The sequence below is a fragment of the Ahaetulla prasina genome, chromosome 3, assembly GCF_028640845.1.
Source record: "Ahaetulla prasina isolate Xishuangbanna chromosome 3, ASM2864084v1, whole genome shotgun sequence".
Lineage (NCBI taxonomy): Eukaryota > Metazoa > Chordata > Lepidosauria > Squamata > Colubridae > Ahaetulla > Ahaetulla prasina.
The window spans coordinates 6,533,711-6,560,784 of record NC_080541.1 but is presented as its reverse complement, the minus strand read 5'-3'; the positions used below and the strand labels follow the sequence as shown (position 1 = coordinate 6,560,784).

The window sequence follows — 27,074 nt, the reverse complement described above, 5'->3', positions numbered from 1 at the left end:
TGAATCTCCAGCGGTCCCTTCTCCGCTCATCCCCAAAATGGACCGGATTATTTTACAGGTAGTCCTCAATTTATGACCACAATGGAGCCCAACACTTCTGTTGCTAAGCGAGACAGTTAAGTGAGTTTTGCCCCATTTTACGAGTTTTCTTCCTCCGGTTGTTAAGGGAATTGCTGCGGGTGTTAAGTTAGTAATACGGTTATTAAGTAAATCTGGTTTTGTCGTTGACTTGGCTTCGCAGAAGGTTGCAAAAAGGGGTTTAGATGATCCCAGGGATACTACAACGGTCATAAATCCGAGTCAGTTGCCATATTTGAATACTGATCTCGCGAACGTGAGTCATAAGTGTGAGAAACGGTCATCGGTCTAACAAAATAAGAGAGTTGGAAGAGGCATATAAATCTGATAAACTAAATAAAGGTAATCTTAAATTTATAAGTTCATTTAGTGACCGTTCAAAGTTACAACAGCACTGAAAAATGTGACTTACGACCGTTTTTCAGTTACAACGGTTGTAACATCCCCAAATGATACAAACAAAATGTTCAAAAGTTATGATATTTATGTAGTTACTTACCAAGCACATCTAAATTATATTAAAGGAACCCAAAAATCTTTACCATCCCCAAGGCGTGTCAGAAACTTTTAAATACCCTTAATGTTTGGAAATTGAAAACTTGAAAAATTGGACACGCCCTAACCACGATCATATGATCAAAATTCAGAAGGTTGGCAACCGGTTCATATTTATGACCGTTGCTCGGTTCCAAGGTCACGTGATCCCTTTTTGCGACCGTCTGACAAAGCAAAGACAGATTCACTGAACAATTTATCAGCTGCAGTGATTCCCTTAACAACTGAGGCAAGGAAGGTCGTAAAACGGAGCAAACCTCACTTAACCGATGTCTCGCTTAACAAGAGAAATGTTGACCTTGATTGTGGCGGTAATTCGAGGACTACCTGTAAATAAATATCTTTTTCTGATCAGCAAAATTAGCCCTGCAGAAAACTGTAAATAAGGATCGTGTGTACTGCATTTTTCAGAGAAGAAGACGCACTTTGTCCCCCCACCCTAAAGGTGAGTGAAAATTGCGGTATGTCTTATACAAAAAATGTTGCTGAAGTCGGGCCCACTCACTGTCCCCCATCCTTTGGCAATTTTCAGCCTCCATGTATTGCATTTTCGGCCTCCGCATGCCCCATTTTTGGCCTCCGTGCGTTGCATTTTTGGCGATACATGGAGGCCAAAAATGGGCCGTGCGGAGGCCAAAAACGCAACACGTGGAGGCCGATAACGCAACGTATAGAGGTGGCAATCGCCAGCGATGTGCTGTGGTGATCCACGCACCCTAGAATGGGTCTACAACAGTGTGCGAAGGCCAAAAACATGATGCGTGGAGGCAGAAAATGCAACGTCCGCAGGCGGTGATGGGCTGTGGTTATCTCTGCAGTCTGGAACAGCTGATTGGCAGTATTCTGGGAGGCCGATCCAACCGCCAGTCAGCCGTTCATGCTAAATCAGGCTGCGATAATGTGCTGAAGTTTACCAGGCTGTTTGCTGCAAGGACGCTAGCCAGATGAATACCAACAGATGCTGGTAGGCAGAGGCAGAATTTTTTTCTTTCTTGTTTTCCTCCCTAAAAACTAATGTGCATCTTATACTCCGGAGTGTCTTATACTCCGAAAAAATGCGGTCCTTATGGCACAGCTAAAGCCAATTTGAAATTTCATCATTTCCGAGCAGATAGATAATGAGTTCCTTCGTTCTAAGGTCCCTTAGAAATCAATGCAAATTAAGATCTTTTTAAACCACAGTTTGGAAGGAGGCCCATTGCTTTGATCTCATGGAAGATGGGAACTTCACAGGACCTATGACAAGTCGTAAAATCTCTCGAAGGACCCTTCTCCAAAACAACGACGAGCTAGATGATGATACATGACTGTATCCACACAATCCACCTTTGATCTTCTGCAGAACATGGTAGATGTTGTTGAGAGGGTCGTTCTTAAACACCCCCCCCCTTTTTTTTTACATCAAATCTGCAAATTTGATACCTGCTCCTTGCTTGCAACTCATACGTGATTACAACACACAAAGTTCTGAATTATTTTGGTGGGGATGCTTCAGTTTTTATGGGAATTCCAGTAAGAGTTCCAAGCACAGCTGTCCACCCCACCACCGACTTGGTCAGTTAGGAAAGAACGACTCTTTAATGCTTTTAAATGGAGATTAAATGAGTCTGTTTTGCAGAGACTAGAGAGGGTTAGAAAAATGTCAGCAGGTACTTCAAGACTGAAATTCAACACAGAGAAAAGTAAAGTCTTACACTTAGGCAAGAAAAACCAAAAGTACACATATAGAAAGGGGTGAAACCAGGCTTAAAAGCAGGAACTATGAGAGAGGTCTTGGAGTCTTAGTGGACAACCAGTTAAATATGAGGTAGCAGTGTGTGGTGGCAGCCAAAAAACCCAATGCAATCCTAAATTGCATTAACAGAGGGATACAATCAAGATTGAGGGAGGTACTAACACCACTCTATAAAGCCTTAGTAAGACCACACCTAGAATCCTGCATCCAGTTTTGGTCACCAGACTATAAAAAAAGATGTTGAGACTCTAGAAAGAGTGCAGAGAAGAGCAAGAAAGACGATTAGGGGACTGAAGGCTAAAACATAGGAAGAACAGTTGTAGGAACTAGGCACGGCTAGTCTAGTGAAGAGAAGGACCAGGGGAGACAGGATAGCAGTCTTCCAATATTTGAGGGACTACACAGAAAGGAGGGGGTCAAGCAATTGTCCAAAGCACCCCAAAGCCAGATAAAGAATAACGGATGGAAACTGACCAAGGAGAGATTCAACCTAGAAATAAGGAGAAATTTTCTGACAGTGAGAACAATCAAACGATGGAACAGAAGTTGCCTTCGGAAGTTGCAGGAGCTTCATCATTGGAGGCTTTCAAGAAGAGGTTGTACTGCCATTTGTCAGAAATGGTGCAGGGTCTTCTGCTTGGGTGAGGGGTTGGACTAGATGACCTACAAGGTCCCTTCCAACTCTCTTGATCTGTTAAGACTATTTTATTAATAATTTAGCTAAGAGAACCAATTTGATAAGCGCTTGGGATGCTTGTAAGGCCACTGTGATACGAGGGCATTTTATACAATATAATTCAGCAATTAAGAGGAACGCAGAGGAACAAAATCCAAAATATGCTACAAGAAATTAAACTGAAGGAGAAGGAACTCCAGAATTCACCGGAAGATCCCAACACACTTAATCAACTAAAATGATTGCAACAACAAATTTCTTAGTTTCAGATATTGAAAAGAAAACAAAACAACGCTGTCTTAAACATGCAAATAAACCAGGTGGATGATTGGCATACAAACTGAAAAAAACAGACACAAAGAAAACAATAAAACAACTTTAAAGAGAAGAATAAGACTTATATAGACAGCAAAAGGATTCAAAGACTTTTTTTAGAATGAATTGCCAATTTATATAAAAAACAGCAAAGACTCCTCCCCCACGATTAACCAAATCATTTCTAATTGTCACAGGTAGTCCTTGACTCACGACCAAGATCGAAACCCAGAGTTTTGTTTGCTAGAGCAAAATGGTTGCTAAGTGAGTCACGTCCAATTGTAAGACCTTTTTTTTTTAAAAAAAAAACGTGGTTGTTAAGCAAATCACCGCATTTAATTGAATGATGCTGCCATTAAGCGGATCTGGCTCGCTTGTTGGAAGTCGGATGGGAACGTCACAACGGCGATCACACGATTCCAGAACGTGAGGTAAATACACGGCGGTTGCCCAAAGCGCCTAAATTTTAATCACATGATCACGGGGATGCCATGACGGTCGTTAAGTGCGAACAACGGTCATAAATCAACGGTTTTTGAGGGCCGTTGCAACTTCGGACACTAAACAAAGTCATAAGTTCAAGGACTATCTGTTACGGATTTAAAAAAACGGTGCTGTGTTTCTCCAGAATAAGCCTGTGGAAACATGGTGGCGGTATGTCCATCGACCCAAACTTTTGAGGGGTCGTCAAGGACAGGGGTCTCCAACCTTGGCAACTTTAAGCCCGGCGGACTTCAACTCCCAGAATTCTGGGAGTTGAAGTCCTCCAGGCATAAAGTTGCCAAGGTTGGAGACCCCTTGGTCAAGGAGATGTAACGTTATTTCGATGAGTTAAAAAGTCCAAACCGAAGTCAACTCCGGGGTGAATTAATTTCCTGGGAATATGAAAATTTGGCAGCGGGGCTTTTCTGGCCCTTTTCCTTTCACACAAGAATCCAAAAATACCGCTCCCAGCTGCAATGTGGTTTTTGCTCATTTAGTAAGTAGGGGCCAAGGTTCTCAACCTCAGGACAACACCCCAGGAAAGGGGTCAGCGGAGTCGGTGAACCGGCCTCTTCTGAATCGCTGGGATGCCAAATTTTGAAAGGAGCCAGGGGTTTCCTTTGCTTATTTGGGAAGCCCAAAATACATCTCGAGAAGGAGCAGAAGAAAGCAACATGGGAACGTGCGCATAAATTATTCCCGAATAGCACACCTCGGGGTTGATTCTCAAAAGACGCATTATGCGGGCAGGCAGTTTTTACATCTACGCTGTTTGCTTTTATATATACATTTATATCTATAGATCAATAATAATAATAATAATAATAATAATAATAATAATAATAATAATAATAATAATAATAATAATAATAATAATAATAATAATAATAATGTTTTAATTTGTATACCGCCCTTCTCCCGAAGGACTCAGGGCGGTGAACAGGCAGATAAAATACAGACATACACAATAGTTAAAACAACCCTTAAAAAACTGATTTAAATTTGCCCAAAAATTAAAATAACATACACCCCCATAAAATTACAAAAATTTAAAAACCCATCAAATTCAATTAAAATTTAAAGGTAAAAATCAAGCTAGTCCAGCCATACGAAATAAATAGGTTTTAAGTTCGCGGCGAAAGGTCCTAAGGTCAGGTAGTTGTCGAAGCCCGAGGGGAAGTTCGTTCCACAGGGTCGGAGCCCCCACAGACCTTCATGAGGTCTATAACCTCAGGAAGGTACGATTTTAATTTTCCAACTCTTTCTAAATATGTGTCTACAAATTTAGTGTATGTATATACACATACAAGTCTTGGCGTATTCGGGTCTTTTCCCGTGTAAGGTTGAGAGTATCTTAGCGACGTTTCGACGAGGTCCCACTCGTCATCTTCAGGCTGGTGCTTTCGGCTTCGTGGTTGTGCGAGCAAAGCACGAAGCCAAAAGTACCAGCTTGAAGATGACGAGTGGGACCCCGTCGAAACGTCGCCAAGATACTCTCAACCTTACACAGAAGACCAAACTACGCCAAGACCTACATACCTATACCCGTGAAAATCTATGAAAACATATACACATACGTATATACATACATATACATATATTATTGTGGTATGTATATTGAGACCTTACGCACCGGAAACAAATTCCTTGTGTGTCTAATCACACTTTGCCAATAAAGAATTCTATTGTATTGTATTCTATTCTGTAATATATTCTCTATTCTATTCTATTCCATTTTCTCTATTTTGTAACATATTCTATATTCTATTCTATTCTCTCTCTCTCTCTATATATATATACATACATACACACACATATATCAGTGATGGGTTTCAATTTTTTTTACTATTGGTTCTTTCGGCGTGGCTTGGTGGGCGTGGCAGGGGAAGGTTACTGCAAAATCCCCATTTCCTCCTGATCAGCTGGGACTTGGGAGGCAGAGAATAGATGGGGGCAGGGCCAGTCAGAATTTTTACTACCGGTTCTCCGAACTACTCAAAATTTCCACTACCGGTTCTCCAGAACTGATCAGAACCTGCTGAAACCCACCCGATATACATGTATATTCACAAATATACACACATACATATACATATACATGTATACACACTCATACATACATAATCTCACAAAGGTATGATTTTAGCATTCCAACTTTCTGTATATGTGTCTAGTTATTGTGTGTATGCATATACACACATATACATATAAATACGTACACATATATATACCTATACATACAGACAAAAAGGCAAGACAAGAAACAATGGATGTAAACTAACCAACAAGAGAAACAACCTAGAACTAAGAAGAAATTTCCTAATAGTGAGGACAATTAACCAGCGGAACAGCTTGCCACCAGAAGTTGTGGGTGCTTCACCCCTGGAAGAGTTTAAGAGGGCCTCTGGTGGCTCAGACTGCTAAGACAGTCTGTTATTAACAGCAGCTGCTTGCAATTACTGCAGGTTCAAGTCCCACCAGGCCCAAGGTTGACTCAGCCTTCCATCCTTTATAAGGTAGGTAAAACGAGGACCCAGATTGTTGGGGGCAATAAGTTGACTTTGTATATAAATATACAAATAGGATGACAATTATTGCTTAACATAGTGTAAGCCGCCCTGAGTCTTCGGAGAAGGGTGGGATATAAATGCAAATAATAATAATAATAAAAAAAGAAGATGCATGACACACAGACTGGATAGATAGGCAGGCAGATAGACAGATATATGATAGATAGACAGATAGATAGATAGATGATATAGTCCTCAACTTATGACCCTTCTTACCAGAGTTAAGTGAATCACTGTTATTAAGTTAGTAACACAGTTAAATGAATCTGGCTTCCCGACTTTGTCAGAAAGTCGCGAAAGGTGATCACTTGATCCCAAGACACTGCAACCGTCATAAATATGAGCCAGTTGCCACGTATCAGAATTTGGATCATATGACCATGAGGGTGCTGCAATACTCGTAAGTCTTAAAAACGGTTGTAAGTCAATTTAGGCACTTTTGGATATTGTAACTTCAAACATTCACTAAGCAAATGGTTGTAAGTTGAGGACTCCTTATAAAGACCTCCACTGCACTGGTTAAGATACTTGGAATATTGCATCCGGCTTTGGTGGCCACTATAAAAAAGATGTGGAGACTCTAGAAAGAGTGCAGAGAAGACCAACAAAGATGATTAGGGGATTCAAAGATAAAACATATAAAGAACGGTTGCTGAACCGTTGCTGCCTAATTTTACGAAAAGAAGGACTAGGGGTGACATAAGTGTTCCAGTATCTCAGGGGCTGCCCCAAAGAAGAGGGAGTCAAGCTATTCTCCAAAGCACCTGAAGGCAGGACAAGAAGCAACGGGTGGATTAGAGAACAGGAAGATAAACAATATTATAAGATACGGGATTTATTTTATCAGTGGTTAGAAGGGAAGAGACAATAAAAAAGATTTGAGGAAGGTTATTGTAAGGGAGAATTTCGAATTAAATTGATTTAAGATGATGGGATGAATGATGTAGTAAGGAAAGATTGGCATAATGTTAAGACTAGTTAAATTTATGAGATGCATATGCGGACAATGCACAAAGCATTTGTAATCTGCCCACCGACAGACTGTATTTGGATTGAAGATGTTTTTATGTTTGTTTGTTGTTAAAAATAAAAAAAAGCTTTTCCAAAAAAAAAAGCAGCAGCAACGGGTGGAAACTAATTAAAGAGAGAAGCAACTTAGAACTAAAGAGAAATTTCCTGACAGTTAGAACAATCAATCAGTGGAACTGCTTGCCACCAGAAGTTGTAAACGCTCCAACACTTTAAAGAAGAGATTGGACAGCCATTTGTCCAGAATGGTATAGGGTCTCCTGCTTCAGTGGGGGGTTGGACTAGAAGACCTCCAATGCCCCTTTAAACTCTGTGATTCTATTTTTCATTGGTTTTTACTGCCTTTGCGGAACTCAACAGGACTTCCACTAAAAAGCATCATGTCTTTGGATTTGATTATTTCTGCTAAAACTGAACCAGCTGGTGAAGGCGTTTCTCTTTGCAAGGTCCTTCAAGACAAAATTTATTTATATTTATGTATTTGTCAACAAGTACAAGGAAACAAGTAACAGTATAGACATAGACATGGGCACATGAAAAAAAAATGGGCACAAGTAAAAGGATATAAATAGGCAAAACATAGCCATAAACACATAGGATTACATATAAATGGGGGCAGTAGGATAGGGACGGTAGGCACGCTGATGCGCTTATGCACGCCCCCTTAGGGACCTCTTAACAAACATGAAAGGTCCACAATAGTTTAAGGTAAAAGGTATGGGGATTAGAAACTAACAACAGTATCAGGTAGAGCGTTCCAGACATTAACTACTCTATTGCAGAAGTCGTATTTCCTACAATCAAGATAAGAGCGAATTACATTGAGTTTAAATTTATCGAGAGCCCTTGTGTTAAATGATTAAAGTACTCATTTACAGGTAGGACATATTGGTAAATCATCTTATGAACTAAGCATAGGTCGGAATGCAGACCGAGCAGTTCGAGGCTAGCCAGACCTAAAATTTCAAGCCTGGTGGGACAGGGAAATTTATTTCGAGCAGAAGGTTTGAGCGCGCTTCTAGTAAAATGAAACCTTCAAATTGGAGGAATCGAAAGGGAGCAGACAGACATGGGTGCAAACTTTCAAGAGAGCGAGGAGAAGAGAGAAAGTGCCCCTTTGGCATGCCGCCATCTTGCAGAAATCTCCTGCCCACCAGTTTGGGGGGGATGGAGTTGATGCCTGGAGGTCACCTCCTGAAGAACTTGAGATCCTTGCCAGCTCGCCTCTCGCCCCACAAAAGCGGCTTTGTTCTCTTCCTTGCACCAGCAATTCCAGTCTGAATTTTGCCAGTAATTCATACAATTTTTCTCCCCTTCGCCGACTCTTAAAAGAACAAACCCAAATCTACACGAATGTGACTGAACGTTCAAAGGCACAAAGGCTGTTTTTTGAAGATGGGAAAACGCAGGACGGTATTAATTGGGATCGAAGGTCACTCTTACCAATTTTCTACCACCGCTACAGATGCCAACACGACAGAGTTGGCAGTCTTGCTTTTGAAATTTGCATTTTCTTGGCCCCGCTAGGAAGATTTGGAAGCTCTGCTTAATAGGTAAAGAAACCTACTCCCCATTCGAAAGAAAAGACCTTTGATAATAAAACCTTTGAAATGGATTAAAGACTTCACTTCCCTGGTCTGCATAGCAGATGTCGAACCCGAAATTGGCATGCGTGTAGCCACAATTGTGATACAACTTGGAAACCTGACTGCAGGATATACTAAAGGGTATTCACATAAAGCGGGGATGCGGTGGCTCAGTGGCTAAGACGTTGAGCTTGTCGATCGAAAGGTCGGCAGTTCAGCGGTTCGAATCCCTACTGCCGCGTCACGGGGTGAGCTCCCGTGACTTGTCCCAGCTTCTGCCAACCTAGCAGTTTGAAAGCAGGTAAAAAATGCAAGTAGAAAAATAGGGACCACCTTTGGTGGGGAGGCAACAGCATTCCGTGCGCCTTTGGCGTTGAGTCATGCCGGCCACGTGAGCACGGAGACGTCTTCGGACAGCATTGGCTCTTCGGCTTTGAAACAGAGATGAGCACCTGCCCCCTAGAGTCAGGAACAACTAGCGCATATGTGCGAGGGGAACCTTTACCTTTATCCATATAAAACATGAAATTTAGAGGGGGCATTCCTTCATTCATTCAGAATAGAGCTAGAAGGGGCCTTGGAGGTCCTCTAGTCCAACCCCGATCAAGCAGGAAACTCTATTTTATTTCAAAGAAATGGATGTCCAATTTCATCTTAAAAACTTCCAGTGTTGGAGCATTTACAACTTCTGGAGGCAAGTTGTTTCACTGATTAATTGTTCCGTCAGGAAAGTTCTCCTTAGTTCTAAGTTGCTTGTCTCCTTGATTAGTTTCCACCCATTGCTTCTTGTCCTGCCTTCAGGTGCTTTGGAGAACAGCCCGACTCCCTCTTCTTTGTGGCAGCCCCCGAGATATTGGAACATGGCTATCATATCTCCCCTAGTCCTTCTTTTCATTAAACTAGGCATACCCAGTTCCTGCAATCCTTCTTCATATGTTTTAGCCCCCAGTCCCCTAATCATCTTTGTTGCTCTTCTCTGCACTCTTTCCAAAGTCTTGACATTTTTTTAAATATCATGGTGAGCAAAGCTGGATGCAGTATTCTGGTTTTACCAAGGCCTTATAAAGTGGTACTAACACTTTACATGATCTGTAAAGTGATTTGATCCCTCTGCTAATGCAACCTAGGATTGCATTGGCTTTTTCGGCTGCCGCTGCACACCACTGGCTCATATTTAACTGGTTGTCCACTAAGATTCCAAGATCCCTCTCCCAGTTACTGCTCTCGAACCAAATTTCACCTCTTCTGTACCTGTCCATTGGGTTTTTCTCTCTGTAAGTGTAAGACTTTGCATTTCTCGACATCAAATCTCATTTTGTTGGATGGATCACAAAATTTCATTTGGTTAGATGCTGATATGACAGCTCAGGGTCTGACGTGCGTCATTCGACAAGCTTCTTCCCTCTTATCTTCCAAGCAATTGTGATCTGGCTGCAAGATTTGTGCTGAAAAGCATGTGGGCTGTTGGACCTTTGAGGGACATTTTCCTTCCTACTCAGCATTCTTCTGCATGGAAGCCTAGATTAAAATCCAGAGATGCCCTCAATGAAACATGACCAGCATTGCAGATATGGGCACCCGCGGGGCACTTCCCACGTTAAATGGAATCTGAGATGGGGAAGAGATGATCTATAAGATATCCAACCGGAGGGAAAATATCTGGAGATCTTCAGCAAGGAAAACACCGTGTCTCCCAAGGTTGTCATCTTCTATGGTTGAATTGCTCTGACCGTACACATTTCTTTGAATACTCCATAAAAACTTTATCCTCCTTTGATTTAAGCCTCTTGGAAGACATTTTGGGGGGCATTCATACCTTCTTATGTGGAGGACAATGAAGGTGTTCAGTGTTATCACTGACTTTTCCAGGAGAAAATCTATGTGGTGTTTTAAGTGTTGACACACACAATTTAATGGTAGACAATTGCTCAATTACTTTTTTTCTCTTCTCTTCCAGCTCTTTCTGTCTGTTGTCTGATAGTTTCTACATTCCCATTCTTCTCCTTGGTGCTAAACCCGGCTTGGTTCCATCATTGTTCCTCAAACAAGCGTCCTCCGGATAGGTTTACGTTACAATTTCCAACTTAATTCACCTGGTTGAGACATCTGGGTGAGAGCTGCACTCCAAAATGGAGAAACTGAGCTCACGTTTAACGTAAACGTTTGACGCTCCTGAAAATTGGACACGCTATTTCAAAACGTGGAGACCAATCTCTTTTAGAATTAGAATTATTTATTTATTGGCCAAGTGTGATTGGACACACAAGGAATTTGTGGAAAATTTTTCAAATTTTCAATGTTCAAAAACAATTTTCAAAAACTGATGCAATAAATTGCAGAACGGCGCATTCAAAAACGCATGGCGGAAGGTGAAGTACACGCACCCAAATTTTGCGGGCAAGACATTGTATTAAATGTTCATTTAATAAATGAAGTCACAATTCCCTGGGCACACCAATCACAATCAGCTTACTAATCACAATTCAAAGGATCAACTATTATCCTAAGCTGGAAAAAAAAAGACACATCGTGACTTAGTTATACAAGCAGCTCTTGACTTACAGCCATTCATCTAGCGATCGTTCAACATTACAACGGCGCTGAAAAAAGTGACGACCGGTTCTCACACTTACGACCATTGCAATATCCTCACAGTCAGGTGATCAGAATCCGGCCACTTGGCAACACGGATGTATTTATGATGGTTGCAGCGTCCTATTTGTGATCTTCACAGCCAGTATCCAACAAGCATAGTCAACGGAGGAAACCAGATTCATTCAGCCACCATAACGTTCACTTAAGAGCTGCGATTCACTTAACAACAGTGGCATAGACAATCATAACAGTAAATGCCTTACTTAGATTCTAGTTGTAATTGCAGTCATAAGCCAAGGACTACCTTGACCTGTGCATGCAGACAACCGGAAATTTTTTTTAGAAAGCAACAACCTTAGGCCTAATAAGGTTGCTGCTTTCTACACAATGCTACACAATTTCTACACATTTTTGTTGCTTTCTACACAAATGCACTCAACAATGGTCCTTTGTTGTGTTTTGCCAAGCCCACTTCAAGAAGAGAATTGAGCCAAGCATTTAATATCCGACCCCAGATCCCAAGAAATATAAGCTATGGCATTTAAAGTAGTTTTTTTTTTAAAAAAAGATATTTTAAAGACAGTTTTTTAACCCTTAGATTCACAAAGAAAGTGGGTCCAGTATCTGATTTTTTTAAAAAAATTAAACAATGCTGGTCAATGGTTAGATGGCCTAAGATTTTAATATTTGAACATGCATCTTTTTGACATTTATATTTTATTGGGTTCCACTAATCTAGTTGAAATGTTAATTGATATTGCTACGCCCATGCACGAAATAAATAAACAACTGACAAAGTTAAGATTTACCAATTGGAAATAGACAATGCTCGACTTACAACAGTTCATTTAGTGGCAACATCACTGAAAAAAGTGACTTATGACCGTTTTTCACACTTATGACCACTGCCGCATCAAATTTTGTGATCGAACTTCAGCCATTGACAACTGACTCACACTTATGACGGTTGCAGTATCCTAACCCCTTTTTGCGACCTTCCGACAAGCAAAGACAATGGGGAAACCCGTTTCACTTAACAACCATGTTACTAATTTAAGAACTGCAGTGATTCACTTAACAAATGTGACACAATCAGACATTTGGCCACCAGTTCATATTTATGACGGTTGCAGTTTCCCAGGATCGTGTGGACACCTTTTTCGGCCTTTTTTTTTTTTTTTAGTTTTTTTTTTATTTTAATTTTTTTTTTAACATTACAAACAAAGAAAAAAAAAAGAAAATACATTTTTCCACCCTTGTGCTATACATAAAAAAAAAGGAAGATTTGGGTCTTCGGATATATCCTCATGATTGCCAAAATCCACGTTCTCGAGGTACAGGTACCGAGGCGTCCAATGTTCCAAGCGCAAAGTCCACAAATGGTTTCCAAGTCTTCCAGAAAATATCTTCTTTATACACACCACTTCTAATTTTAATATCACATGTCATTTTATCATTTAAGGCTAATTTCCACATTTCAGAATTCCACTCTTCTATTCTAAAAATCACATCTAATTTCCAATATCTAGCTATTATAATTCTACCTATTATAATCATAATTCTAATCAATTCTTTTTCATATTTTGTTAATTCTATTTCCTTAATTACCAACAATAATATAGTTTCCACTCTCAATATTATTACTTTCCCCATCATTTCAAATATCATTTTCTCCAATTGTTGCCAAAACTTTTTAACCTTATCACATTTATACCACATATGTTCATAAGTCCCCAATTCCATCTCACATCTCCAACATTTTTTACTAATTTTTTTATCCATTTGTGACAATCTTACTGGAGTCAAATACCATTTCCAAACAACTTTATAATTATGCTCTTTAATCCTTATAGATAAAGTTCTCATAATTCTACTATTCCAATTCACATTCCAATCTGACTCTGGTATTTCAATATTAAGATCTTTTTCCCAATCTGTCCTCATCACTCTTTTCGGCCTTTTGACAAACCAAACCTGTGGAGAAGCTAGATTCACTTTAACAATTGGGTTGCTAACTTATCAATTGCAGTGATTCGCTTAACAACTGTGCCAAGGAAGGTCGTAAAATGGGACAAATCTCATTTAACAAATAACCACATAAATTTCAGCCGCATTGCGGTCGTAACTCAAGAACTGCCTTAATCCTTTATTATAACTTATTATTATAGAATAATATAAATAAGCACGGCTTAACATGAGGCACCAATCTAGCTAGTGACATCATCATGAATTTGTTTGTTTGTTTTGTTTTGTTTACATTTATATCCCGCCCTTCTCCGAAGACTCAGGGCGGCTTACACTGTGTAAGGCAATAGTCTCATCCTATTTGTATATTTACAAAGTCAACTTATTGCCCCCCCCCAACAATCTGGGTCCTCATTTTACCTACCTTATAAAGGATGGAAGGCTGAGTCAACCTTGGACCTGGTGGGACTTGAACCTGCAGTAATTGCAGGCAGCTGTGTTTTAATAACAGGCTTCTTACAGCCTGAGCCACCACGGCCCTATTTCCCAGTTGCCATGCACCACAATTTGTTGTTTAATGAGACATCTGGTTCAGTGAGTTTTGCTCCATCGTATGGATTTTTTTCCCCCATAGTTCTTAGGTAAATCACAATTTCTGAGTTTTTGCCCAATCTTACAGATTTTCTTCCCATAGTTGTTAAGTGAATCACAATTTCTGTTGTTAAATGAGACATTTGTTCAGTGAGTTTTTTGCCCAATCTTACAGATTTTCTTCCCATAGTTGTGTTAGGTGAATCACTGCAGTTCATAAGTTGGGAAGCCGGTTGTTAAGTGAATCACACTGGGTTAGGTCCATGGAGGCCGTTTTGGATACAACAGCCACACCAAGCACAATCAGCTGTGACAACAACCGGAGAACAACTCAAAATTGGGCTTTTGGAGGGTGCGGTTCGGGGCCACAAGTCTACATTTGTGTGACTCATTTCACCGTAAGAATTATCTCCAGGTGGCTGCCCGCAGATCTTAATCCTGATCTCCAGAGGTGTGTCCCGAAACATAATTAAGAATTAACGCACTACCATTAAACCGGCGCTTGAAGTGAATCGTAGGGTCCACATTCCTCTCAAGATAGGAATCAAGATTTTAGGATTACGATTTTAGGCAACGTCAATGGGGGAAGCCCAATTCGTTTTAACAAGCGGGTGACACACTTAAAAACCTGAAGTGATTCACTTAACATCCGCGACAAGAAAAGACGTAAAATGGGACAAGATTCACCTAACAAGCGTCTCGCGTGGCGACATACATTTTGGGCTTCGTTGCGGTCGTAAATCGAGGATTATCTGTAGCGTACAGATAATCCTTAATTGATAACCAACCTCTCCAAGGGCCCTTACAACCCAGATTCAAAGTTCTGACGGATTCCCTCCTTCATAGCCACATGGCTGCACTTTAGCCACCGAAACCACGGCTATGGCCATTTGTAGCATCCTGCAGCCACGTTATCTCATTTTATGACGGTTTCGCAAAAAAAAAAAAAAAAACCACCCCACAAATCCAGAAATTTGCTTCTGGTTTTTTTGTACTATCATCTCTTAGCAAAGCATTGAATTGGTTCCCAACCATGTCAAAAAAATTCTCATAAAATTACTCCCTTTGGGTGACTCGATTACAGACGCTATCGAGACTGACCATTTTAGGCAAAGCTCCATTATGGTCGTAACTCGAGGATTACCTGTTTAGTGCAGTTTTCATGGTTAAAAAGACGCATGAGCTATAAACACACCACCTGTCTGCATCACCTGAAGCCAAATGTGTTTTTCCCCTAGGATAAACACTGCAGATGTGAAACAGATGGCTGATCCCAGGAACATATACAACCGAAACAATGATCCTGGACTGTAGCTGTCCTAAAACTCTTTTAATGACCAAAAACCGCCAGAGCAAAGCTCCAAGGAAGTTTTAAATTCCTTCTCTATAGCTCTGCAAAGATTATTTGGTGCATTCCTGTATCAAAAGTTACGTGGTGAAACATTCGTGTATTAAAAGGTACACGAAGCGCTTTAATTCCATGCACGACAAAAGACTGCAGACAATTCTACAAAATGCCATGTCGTAACTACAGCCTTCTTTTGCAAGGGCTGACGCCGCTCGTGTATATATAGGTCAGACTGTCAAGGAAGGTGCCAGGCTGTCTGTGGTACAACACTGGGCACCAAACTTAATCAAATTATATCAAATGCAGCCGCAGGGGAGGCAGGCGAAATCGTGTGGACTTAGCAAAGCCTTCCGAATATAAAGTTGGAAACTTAATATTTAAAAATCACAGCCTTCGCCAGTCCGATTGCGAAGATGATGTTTTAGAGCAGTGTTTCTGAAAAAAACTGCAGAAAAAATAATAAAATAAAATAATAATATAATAATAATAAAATTAATAATAATAAAATATAATATAAAATAAAATAATAAAATAATAAAATAAAGTGTTTCTGGAAAAAACTGCAGAAAAAATAATTGCTATCAACCTGCCTTCCATTGAGGACCTGTATACTGCACGAATCAAGAAGAGGGCCGTGAAAATATTTACAGATCCCTCGCATCATGGACATAAACTGTTTCAACTCCTACCCTCAAAACGACACTATAGAGCACTGCACACCAGAACAACTAGACACAAGAACAGTTTTTTCCCGAAGGCCATCACTCTGCTAAACAAATAATTCCCTCAACACTGTCAAACTATTTACTGAATCTGCACTACTATTAATTTTCTCATAGTTCCCATCACCCATCTCTTTCCACTTATGACTGTATGACTGGAACTTTGTTGCTGGCAATCCTTATGATTTATATTGATCTACTGACCATCAATTGTGTTGTAAATGTTGTACCTTGATGAAGGTATCTTTTCTTTTATGTACACTGAGAGCATATGCATCAAGACAAATTCCTTGTGTGTCCAATCACACTTGGCCAATAAATTTTTTAAATTCTATTCTATTCTATTCTATTCTATTCTATTCTATTCTATTCTATTCTTCTACTTCTACTTCTGCTTTAAGATGGGTGGACTCCAATTCCCAGAATTCTCCTAGCCAGCTGAGGGAATTCTGGGAGTTGGAAATCCACCCATCTTAAAGTCGCCAAGCTTCGAACAGTTTTAGATTAAAACTGGTACTATGCATTTTTTAATATTCATCAAAACTTTTCATTCTTGGGGGAGGGGTTTCCCACAAACTGCTATTATGCCAAGTAAGTTTTAGATCACACCCTAGTTGTTAAATCTCCAACACTGGAAGTTTTTTAAGAGGTTGGAAAACCATTTGTCTGAAGTGGTGTAGGGGTTTCCTTCCTAAGCAAGGGGTTGGACTAGAAGACCTCCATGGTCCCTTCCGACTCTGTGGTTCTATTCTATTCTAAAACAATCTTTTGCAATGGCTGAGGTTTTCAATAAAAACCTTAGTATGGCCACACCTGGAATACTGCATTCAGTTTTGGTCACCACATTAGAAAAAAAAAATGTTGAGAGTTTGGAAAAAGTGCAGAAAAGAGCAACTAAGAGGATTAAAGGCCTGGAGACGGAAACAAATGAAAGTCTGTTGCAGGATTTGGGTGGGTCTAGTTTAATGAAAAGAAGGACTAGGGAGACATGATAGGAGTGTTCCAATATTTGAGGGGCTGCCTCAAAGAAGAGGGGGTCAAACTATTCTCCAAAGCACATGAGGGTAGAACAAGAAGCAATGGGTGGAAACTAATCAAGGAGAGAAGCAACCTAGAACTAAGGAGAACTTTCCTGACTGTGAGAACGATTAACCAGTGGAACAGCTTGCCTCCAGAAGTTGTGGGTGTTCCATCACTGGAGGCTTTTAAGGATTGGAGAGCCACCTGTCTCAAATGGTCCAGAACAGGGCTCTCCAACCTTGGCAGCTTTAAGACTTGTGGACTTCAACTCCCAGAATTCCTCAGCCAGCTTTGCTGATATTCTGGGAGTTGGAAGTCCACAAGTCTTAAAGCTGCCAAGGTTGGAGACCCCTGGTATAGGGACTCTTGCTTCAGCAGGGGGTTGGACTAGAAGACCTCCAAGGTCCCTTCTAGCTCTATTCTGAATGAATGAATGAATGAATGGCAATATTCCTCTGTGGCTCAGACTGGTAAGACAGCCTGTTATTAACAGCAGCTGCTTGCAATTACTGCAGGTTCAAGTCCCACCAAGCCCAAGGTTGACTCAGCCTTCCATCCTTTATAAGGTAGGTAAAATGAGGACCCAGATTGTTGGGGGCAATAAAAGTTGACTTTGTATATAATATACAAATGGATGAAAACTATTGCTTAACACAGTGTAAGCCGCCCTGAGTCTTCGGAGAAGGGCGGGATATAAATGCAAAAATAGTAATAATATTTCATTTATTTGAGGGGCTGCTACAAAGAAGAGGGGGGTCAACTTATTTTCCAAAGCACCAAAAGCCAAGACATGAAACAACGGGTGGAAACTAATCAAGGAGAGATGTCTATGGAGATTCTCTTGTCATCCAGGTCAGGGTTGTCCAACGGTGCTTTTTCCAAGAGGCCCCTTGGACTTTCTGGTTTGTCTTTGAAGACGTTTTGCTTCTCATCCAAGAAGCTTCTTCAGCTCATCCAAGAAGCTTCTTGGATGAGAAATGGAAAAAAACAACAACAGAAAGTCCAGTCGTCCCTTGAAAAAGCACCTATGGGATAATCAAGTCGAGAAGCAACCTGGAATTCAGGAGGAACTTCCTAACAGCGAGGACGATTAACCCGTGGAACAGCTTGCCACCAGAAATCATGGGTGCTCCATCACTGGAAGCTTTTAAGAGACTGGACAGTCACTTGTCTGAAATGGTACAGAGCAGTGATGGCTAATCTTTTCCAGACTGAGAGTCTATAGCGTGCACCCCTGCCCGAACCCCCGAAATGCAATACATGTGACCCTCGTGCATGCTCCCAGCCCCTCCGCGCATGGCCCCCTGCACGCACCCCACACTCCCTGTACGAGCGTGTGGCCCCCTGCATGCACTGCAGTGACCCGAAGACTAGCTGGCCAGCGTGAGGCACATGAGCATGCGCAGCGGAGCTGAACTGGGGTGGTGGCTGGCGTGCCATTAGAGGGTCCTGCATGCCACCCTCTGGCACATGTGCCACAGATTCGCCATCATGGGTGTAAGAGTCTCCTGCTTGAGCAGGGGGTTGGATTAGAAGACCTCCAAGGTCCCTTCCAGCTCTTATTCCGATTGATTGATCCATCTTTCTTTCCAAATTCTGCTCCATTCTAGACCCAACCTCAAGAAGCAGGAAACCCTCCAAGCATCTTCTTTTTCCAACAATAAAGTGCACCCCTCACTCATTTAGAAGGAAGCACTCAAATCCCTTCATCTGGCCATTTTCCCCTGGTTCCAGAGACCGTCTGACAGGCAACGGGATGCATTCACACAACAAAGTGGGCTTAAAGGTGGTTTGTTCCCTGCCACGCCTTGTCGAGCCCCCCCCCCAGTTGAATAACAGGTCAAGGGTCCCAGCCGGAAGGAAGGATATGGGAGGGAAGGAAGGAGGAGGGAAGGAAGGAAGAAAGGAAGGATATAGGAAGGAACGATATGGGAAGGAAGGAAGGAAAGAAGAAAGGAAGGAAAGATTTGGGAGGGAAGGAAGGAAGGAAGAAGAAAGGAAGGATATAGGAAGGAAGGAAGGAAAGATATGGGAGGGAAGGAAGGAGGAAAAGATATGGGAAGGAAGAAAAGAAGGAAGGAAGGTCCATGCAAAATAATAAACCACGACTGGGATCATCGCAGCTTTCCCGTCTCGTCTGAATGCAACACGGATGCAGGCTTAGCCCTGCCGGGGTCGCAGGGGCGCCAACCCTCTTAACCGCGGTTGCTGCTCAGCCCGATGGGCTTTGAGGTTCTTTGCAAGCCCCCCCTCCCGCGCAAAAGGACGGTTTTGCCCCACGTGCAACAATCCAGACCTTGCCAATCCCTCCTTGCTGCGCCTTCCCCACACACCCCGGGTTCGGGTCTCACCCTTTTCTTTTCTTTTCCCTTCCCTTCCCACCCGGGAGGCTCCTCCAGGATCGGTCCGCCGAAAATGCAAAGCCGCCACTGGGCGGGCGTGCAATGCAATGCAATGCATGCAATGCAAAAAACCCGCGTTTTAGGCCTTTCGGTGCAATCGGGGGGTTGGGGGGGGGAATGGGGGAAGCGATTTTAAAAAAATTTTTTTACAACCGCCCTCCCCTCTCCCGTTTGCAAATTTCCCAGGATCGCGGACCCCCCCCCCGCTCCCCGCGCCGCCGAAGGAAAGCAGGGCGAGGCCCAATGCATGCATGCATGCAAAAAAAAAAACCCCTCTCCCCGCTCACCCCGGTGGTGCACCCGGGACTTTGCAACCCACCCACTCGCACGTGCCCCCTTTCCAACCCCCCCCCACTCCTAATCCTTGCAGCAGCGCAAGGCCAGCCGAGCCATGCACGCTTCTCCCGGGGGTGGGGAGGGGGTTGGAATAAAAGCCGGGGTGCCCCCCCTCCCTCCACGCGTGGGTGGGTGGGTGAGTGGGATGCAACCTCCCGCACCTTTTCCCCCACGACCTCCTTACCCGTATAGTTCGGTGTTTTATTTTGGAGATATATATATATATATTTTGGAATTTTTTTTTGGATTATTATTATAATTATTATTATTTTTTTTTTGCAAATCCGGAGCAGCGCAAAAGCCTCGCGCCTCCCGCGTGCAAAGCCCGGGCGGAAGGTGGGAGGGGGCGGGGGGGGGGAAAGAGAGCGAGAGCGAGAGGAGGGGAAAGGAAAGAAAAAAAAAAGAGAGAGAGGAAAGGAGCGAGCGAACGCGCACGCGCAGCCAAAGGCGTTCTACGGGGACGAGGTGGGGGGGAGGAGGGCGGCGCGCGCGCGCCAGAGCCGGCGAGCGAAGCAGCCAATCGGAGCGCGTCTTCCTTCTTATTTTTTTTTTTTTTTTTGCTCAGGGAACTCGGCCCCGCCCCGAGCTCGCGCCCCGGGAAGAGAGAGAGAGAGAGAGAGAGCGAGAGAGCGTTTCCCCAGCCACGCCCCTTTCCTTGCCTCGCCGCCGCCTGCCTGACAGAGCGAGGCCGGCTGCGGGCCTGGTCACGTGATGCGGCGGCGGGGTGGGCGGGGCCGGAGCCGGGCTTGCACGAGGCGCGCGGAGCTCGCGGCTTTGCTTTTGCAACCGGGCGCTCGCGGGCGCCTTTGGTGGTCCTGGGTGGGTGGAGGGTCTCGGGTGATCCCGGTTGGGGAAATCTGCCTTAGGCGAGGGTTAGCGTCTCCGGCGTGGACTTTTGTGGCTTGAGACAGAGCCCGGATGGATAGAGGCACGCGTGTCCTACGTGCCAATGCAGCGCTTGGGCTTGGCGCGGGTGCGTTTCGAATAGAATAGAATTTATTGGCCAGGTGTGATTGGACACACAAGGAATTTGTTTTGGTGCATATGCTCTCAGTGTACATAAAAGGAAAAGGAAAAGGGAAAAAAAATACATCAAAGGTACAACATTTACAACACAAATGATGGTCATAGGTTGCAATTTAACCCTTAATGATAGCAACAAAAAGTTACAGTCATACAGTCATAAGTGGAAAGAGATTGGTGATGAAAACGATGAAAAGATTAATAGTAGTGCAGATTCAGTAAATAGTTTGACAGTGTTGAGGGAATTATTTGTTTAGCAGAGTGATGGCCTTCGGGAAAAAACTGTTCTTGTGTCTAGTTGTTCTGGTGTGCAGTGCTCTATAGCGTCGTTTTGAGGATAGTAGTTGAAACAGTTTATGTCCAGGATGCGAGGAGTCTGTAAATATTTTCACGGCCCTCTTCTTGATTCGTGCAGTATACAGGTCCTCAATGGAAGGCAGGTTGGTAGCAATTATTTTTTCTGCAGTTCTAATGATCCTCTGAAGTCTGTGTCTTTCTTGTTGGGTTGCAGAACCGAACCAGACCGTTATAGAGGTGCAAATGACAGACTCAATAATTCCTCTGTAGGAATTATTTCGAACCAGGAGAAAGCCGCGCACATGGAATGAAGGAAAGAGGCAAGCATCGTGACCACGTCTGGTTAAACAGTAGGCGGTCCTCACTTAACGACCATCCGTTTAGTGGCCCAGGGCGGCACTGAAAAAAAGTGACTTGGGACCAGTTTTTTTTTTTTTTTTTGCAACATCCTCTTGGTCCTGTAATAAAAACAATTCAAGCAGAATTAGTGGCATGCCTTATGATACTCGCGCTGTCCCGGGGTCATGTGATCCCCCAGGTATAACCTTCCCAGCTGGAATTCTGTAGAGATTCCCAGTCATCCAGGTCATGGTTGTCCCAAAGGTGCTTTTTTTCAAGAGGCAATTGGACTTCCTGTTTTTTTCTTTTGAAGACATTTCACTTCTCACCCAAGAAGCTTCTTCAGCTCTGACCGGATGGTGGGGAATGGAAGGATTGATACTCCTTGCAGACAGCTGGTCATTGGCATCCTTTTAGGGGAGTTATTGAGGAAGCCAACTGGATACAGATAAACTTCCGTGGCCCCCTTCCCTTCCCTTCCTCCATCTGAAGAAATAGGCTATATAATCATAACAGATAAATGAATAATGACATTTCTCTCTATTAAGTAACTTAATGCATCGGGGTTTTCTAGTTTTGCATGCAGTAAAGTTTGGGGAACAAATGAGAAGTATTTACGAGACTCGGAAATACATCATTACTACCGACTTTGCTGGGAACAGTTAAAACATTTTTTAAAAAAAAAGATTATTGGCATTGCAAAGATTTAAAATATCCCTTGCTGCTTGAAACCGAAATCTGGAGAACCTTTATCTCATGCCAATACTCGTAAGACTGAATTCTTGGAACAAGAAGGCAAAGTTTTAATGAGTCCCAATAAATGTTCTTATATAAAAAGTTTGGGACAGATGCATCAGGGCATAGAAAGCCTTGCTTGTTCTGTTTCTAACAGAGTCTCTCTCTCTCTAAACCATTTTCTCAAGGCCAACTTTACTTTTAGAATAGAATAGAATTTTTTATTGGCCAAGTGTGATTGGACACACAAGGAATTTGTCTTGATGCATAAACTCTCAGTGTACATAAAAGAAATAGAATAGAATAGAATAGAATAGAATAGAATAGAATTTTTTATTGGCCAAGTGTGATTGGACACACAAGGAATTTGTCTTGGTGCATATGCTCTTAGTGTACATAAAAGAAATAGAATAGAATAGAATAGAATTTTTTATTGGCCAAGTGTGATTGGACACACAAGGAATTTGTCTTGGTGCATAGGCTCTTAGTGTACATAAAAGAAATAGAATAGATAATATATTACAGAATAGAATAGAATAGAATAAAATAGAATAGAATAGAATAGAATTCTTTATTGGCCAAGTGTGATTGGACACCCAAGGAATTTGTCTTGGTGCATATGCTCTCAGTGTACATAAAAGGAAAAGGAAAAGGAAAAAAAATACATCAAAGGTACAACACTTACAACACAAATGATGGTCAATATATCAATATAAATCATAAGGATTGCCAGCACTTTTCTTAGTTCTTTGGCAACCCCGATTGCCAATTTGTGCCATTTGTGTTGTTCCAGTGTCTTTAATTTGTGCCTCGTCCTTTTCGTTTCACAGGCAGCTCCGCTCTTGAGCTGAGTGTGAACCCTGGCGGTTACACAAAGTCATACAATTTTCCTGGCAGCCCTATAGATATGTGTGTGTGTGTGTGTGTGTGTGTGTGTGTGTGTATTTCTAGGCCTGTTTAAGTCAAACTCCCCCCCCTCCCCCCGGCAACTGCTGCTGTGACATCCCTGCAGTTTTCCTTGGCAAGTTTTTTTTTTTTTTTTTAAGAAATGGTTTGCCATTGCCTCCTTTCTGGGGCTGAGAGAGAGTGACCGGCCCAAATTCACCCAACTGGCTTCACGCCTGAAACAAGACTGGGAAACTCAAGTCTCCCAAGTTTCTAGTCCCAGAGCTTTAAAACAGCTACACCAAACTGGGTCTCGAGTGGTTTAGGTCCTCTTACTCTAGGGGTTTTTTCAATTTTTATTTTTTATTATTTACATTTATACCCCGCCCTTCTCCGAAGACTCAGGGCGGCTTACAGTGTATAAGGCAATAGTCTCATTCTATTTGTATATTTACAAAGTCAACTTATTGCCCCCCCCAACAATCTGGGTCCTCATTTTACCTACCTTATAAAGGATGGGAGGCTGAGTCAACCTTGGGCCGGGCTTGAACCTGCAGTAATTGCAGGCTGCTGTGTTTTAATAACAGGCTTCTTACAGCCTGAGCTACCACGGCCCCTAATTTCTCTGTCTAGCTTATACAGGCAGTGCTCAACTTACAACCATTTAATTGGTGATTGTTTGAACTTATGACAAGACTGAAATAAGTGACTTATGACCGTTCTTCACTTCACCGTTGCAACATCCCTTTGGTCACGTGATCAATATTTTAATTAAGGAATAGACTGGAATGGAATAGAATAGAATAAGAAATAGAAGATGGAATAGAATAGAAAATATGGAATGGATTAGAATAGAATAGAATAGAATAGAATGCAGAATAGAACAGAATAGAATAAGAAATAGAAGATAGAATAGAATTAAAGAAAAACATCTCAGCCGTAAGATCTTCACGTCGGCGGAAAGTCTGCCTATCAAAATTGTGGACTCTCCACCTGCATCCAGTTTTGGTCACCACGTTACAAAAAAGATGTCGAGGTTTAGGAAAAAGTGCAAAGAAGAGCAACTAAGACGATTAAAGGCAAGGAGGTTAAAAGATATGAAGAACGGTTGCAGGAACTGGGCATGGCTAGTCTAGAGAAAAGAAGGACTAAGGATGACGTGATAGCAGGCTTCCAATATTTGAGGGGCTGCCACAAAGAAGAGGAGGGAGTCAAGCTATTCTCCAAAGCACCTGAGGGTAGGACAAGAAGCAACGGATGAAAACTAGGCGACTTTCAAGGAGAGAAACAACCTAGAACTAAGGAGAAATTTCCAAACTGTGAGAACAATTAACCAGTGGAATAACTTGCCACCAGAAGTTGTGGTTGCTCCAACACTAAAGACTTTAAAGAAGAGCCATTGGTCCAGGATCTCCTGCTTAATTAGGGGACTGGACTATAAAACCTCCAAGGTTCCTTCCACCTCTCTTATTCTATTAACTAATCGGTGGAACATCTTGCCTCTAGAAGTGATAGCAGTCTTCCAATATCTCAGGGGTTGCCACAAAGAAGAGGGAGTCAAGCTATTCTCCAAAGCACCTGAGGGTAGAACAAGAAGCAATGGGTGGCAACTAATCAAGGAGAGAAGCAAATTGGAACTAAGGAGAAATTTCCTGACAGACAAAACAATCAATAAGTGGAACAACTTGCCTGCAGAAGTTGTAAATGCTCCAACACTGGAAATTTTTAAGAAAATGTTGGATAGCCATTTGTCTGAAATGGTGTAGGGTTTCCTGCCTGGGCAGGGGGTTGGACTAGAAGGCCTCCAAGGTCCCTTCCAACTCTGTTATTATGTTATGTTAAGTTGTATGTTTTTAATTTTTTTAAATATTTTTTTTTTTGCATTTATATCCCGCCCTTCTCCGAAGACTCAGGGCGGCTTACACTATGTCAAGCAATAGTCTTCATCCATTTGTATATTATATACAAAGTCAACTTATTGCCCCCAACAATCTGGGTCCTCATTTTACCTACCTTATAAAGGATGGAAGGCTGAGTCAACCTTGGGCCTGGTGGGACTTGAACCTGCAGTAATTGCAAGCAGCTGCTGTTAATAACAGACTGTCTTACCAGCCTGAGCCACCAGAGGCCCTTAAGAAGAGACTGGACAACCACTTGTCTGAAATGGTATGGGGTCTTCTGCTTGAGCAGGGGGTTGGACTAGAAGACCTCCAAGGTCCCTTCCAGCTGATAGAGATGTTTTTTAAGAGGAGGCTGGTCAAGGATGGTTTAACTGGTTTCTCTGCACCGCCGCAGAGAGTCAGTCTAGATGATCCCCCGTGATCCCTTTCAATCCCCCCGTCGTTCTCTCACTAGATCAACTCCTGACTCAGAGATGTTTCTTAAGTCAGGAAAAGTATTGAATGTCTGAGTGCTGGCACAGGGAGAGTTGATATAAAAAAAGAAAAGTGGGGAGGGGGGGGGAAATGAAAGAGCTTCTCACAGTATAGGTTACACGGGGTTTATTTAAAGGCCCCTTCTGAATTCTTCGGGTGGGTTATCCCAAGAAAGCGCCGGATGAGAAGATAGATTAGCCAGCAGCTGGGTCTTCCTCGCGGAGCCCTTGGGACGCTGGACTGACGTCATGCCTGGACCGGAGCACAGCCCACCACCAGTTGAGATCGCTCGAGGTTCCCCAGAGAGTGTCTGTTTACTGCAGTGCCGCACAAGCTAGAAATAAGCAAGGGGGTCTCTTCGTGAGCCTGAGATACCTTCACACACACACACACACACACAAAGCTTGGCAGAAACACAGAAGGGTGCAAAAGACGCCCTCTTTAAAAAGGGGCCTTCTTCCGCAGCTCTGCGACCTCAGCTGTCGCAATAGAATAGAACAACAGAATTGGAAAGGACCTTGGAGGTCTTCTAGTCCAACCCCCTTGCTCAGGAAAGGAAGCCCATGCAATTTCAGACAAGTGACTGTCCAGTCTCTTCTTAAAACCTTCCAGTGTTGGAGCATTCACAACTCCTGGAGGCAAGTTGTTCCATTGATTAATTTGTACCCTATGACTATCATTAAGTGTTGCATCATTAATTGTTAAATTTGTACCGTATGACTATCATTAAGCGTTGTAAGTGTTGTACCTTGAGGAAGATATCTTTTCTTTTATGTACACTGAGAGCATATGCACCAAGACAAATCCCTTGTGTGTCCAATCACACTTGGCCAATAATATTTGTCCTAGACAGAGAATAAGGGTGGTCAACATATTTTCCAAAGCACCTGAAGGCCAGTTGTTCTGCTGGTTAATTGTTCTCACTGTCAGGAATAACAAAACAACAGATTCTATTAGAATGGAGATTCTATTCTATTCTATTCTATTCTATTCTATTCTATTCTATTCTATTCTATTCTATTCTATTGGAGCACTCACAACTTCTAGAGGCAAGTTGTTCCACTGATTAATTGTTCTGTCAGGAAAGTTCTCCTTAGTTCTAAGTTGCTTCTCTCCTTGATTGGTTTCCACCCATTGCTTCTTGTTCTACCCTCGGGTGCTTTGGAGAATAGTTTGACTCCCTCTTCTTTGTGGCCGCCCCTGAGATATTGGAACACTTATTGGGATATCGTGTCTCCCCTAGTCCTTCTTTTCATCAGACTAGACATACCGAGTTCCTGCAACCGTTCTTCATATGTTTTAGCCTCCAGTCCCCTAATCATCTTTGTTGCTCTTCTCTGTACTCTTTCTAGAGTCTCAACATCTTTTTTACATCGTGGCGACCAAAACTGAATGCAGTATTCCAAGTGTGGCC

General features: G+C 42.4%; 1 protein-coding gene across 1 annotated transcript in view; it reads right to left on the bottom strand.

Annotated features, from left to right (window-relative positions):
* The window catches only part of PTP4A3 (protein tyrosine phosphatase 4A3), a 122,569-nt gene extending 102,229 nt beyond the window's left edge, over positions 1–20,340 (bottom strand). Inside the window, exon 1 of the mRNA XM_058174460.1 lies at positions 20,191–20,340. The gene's annotated coding sequence lies outside the window, so the exon portion shown is untranslated. The remainder of the gene's footprint in view (positions 1–20,190) is intronic.
* Positions 20,341–27,074: the final 6,734 nt, after the last annotated feature.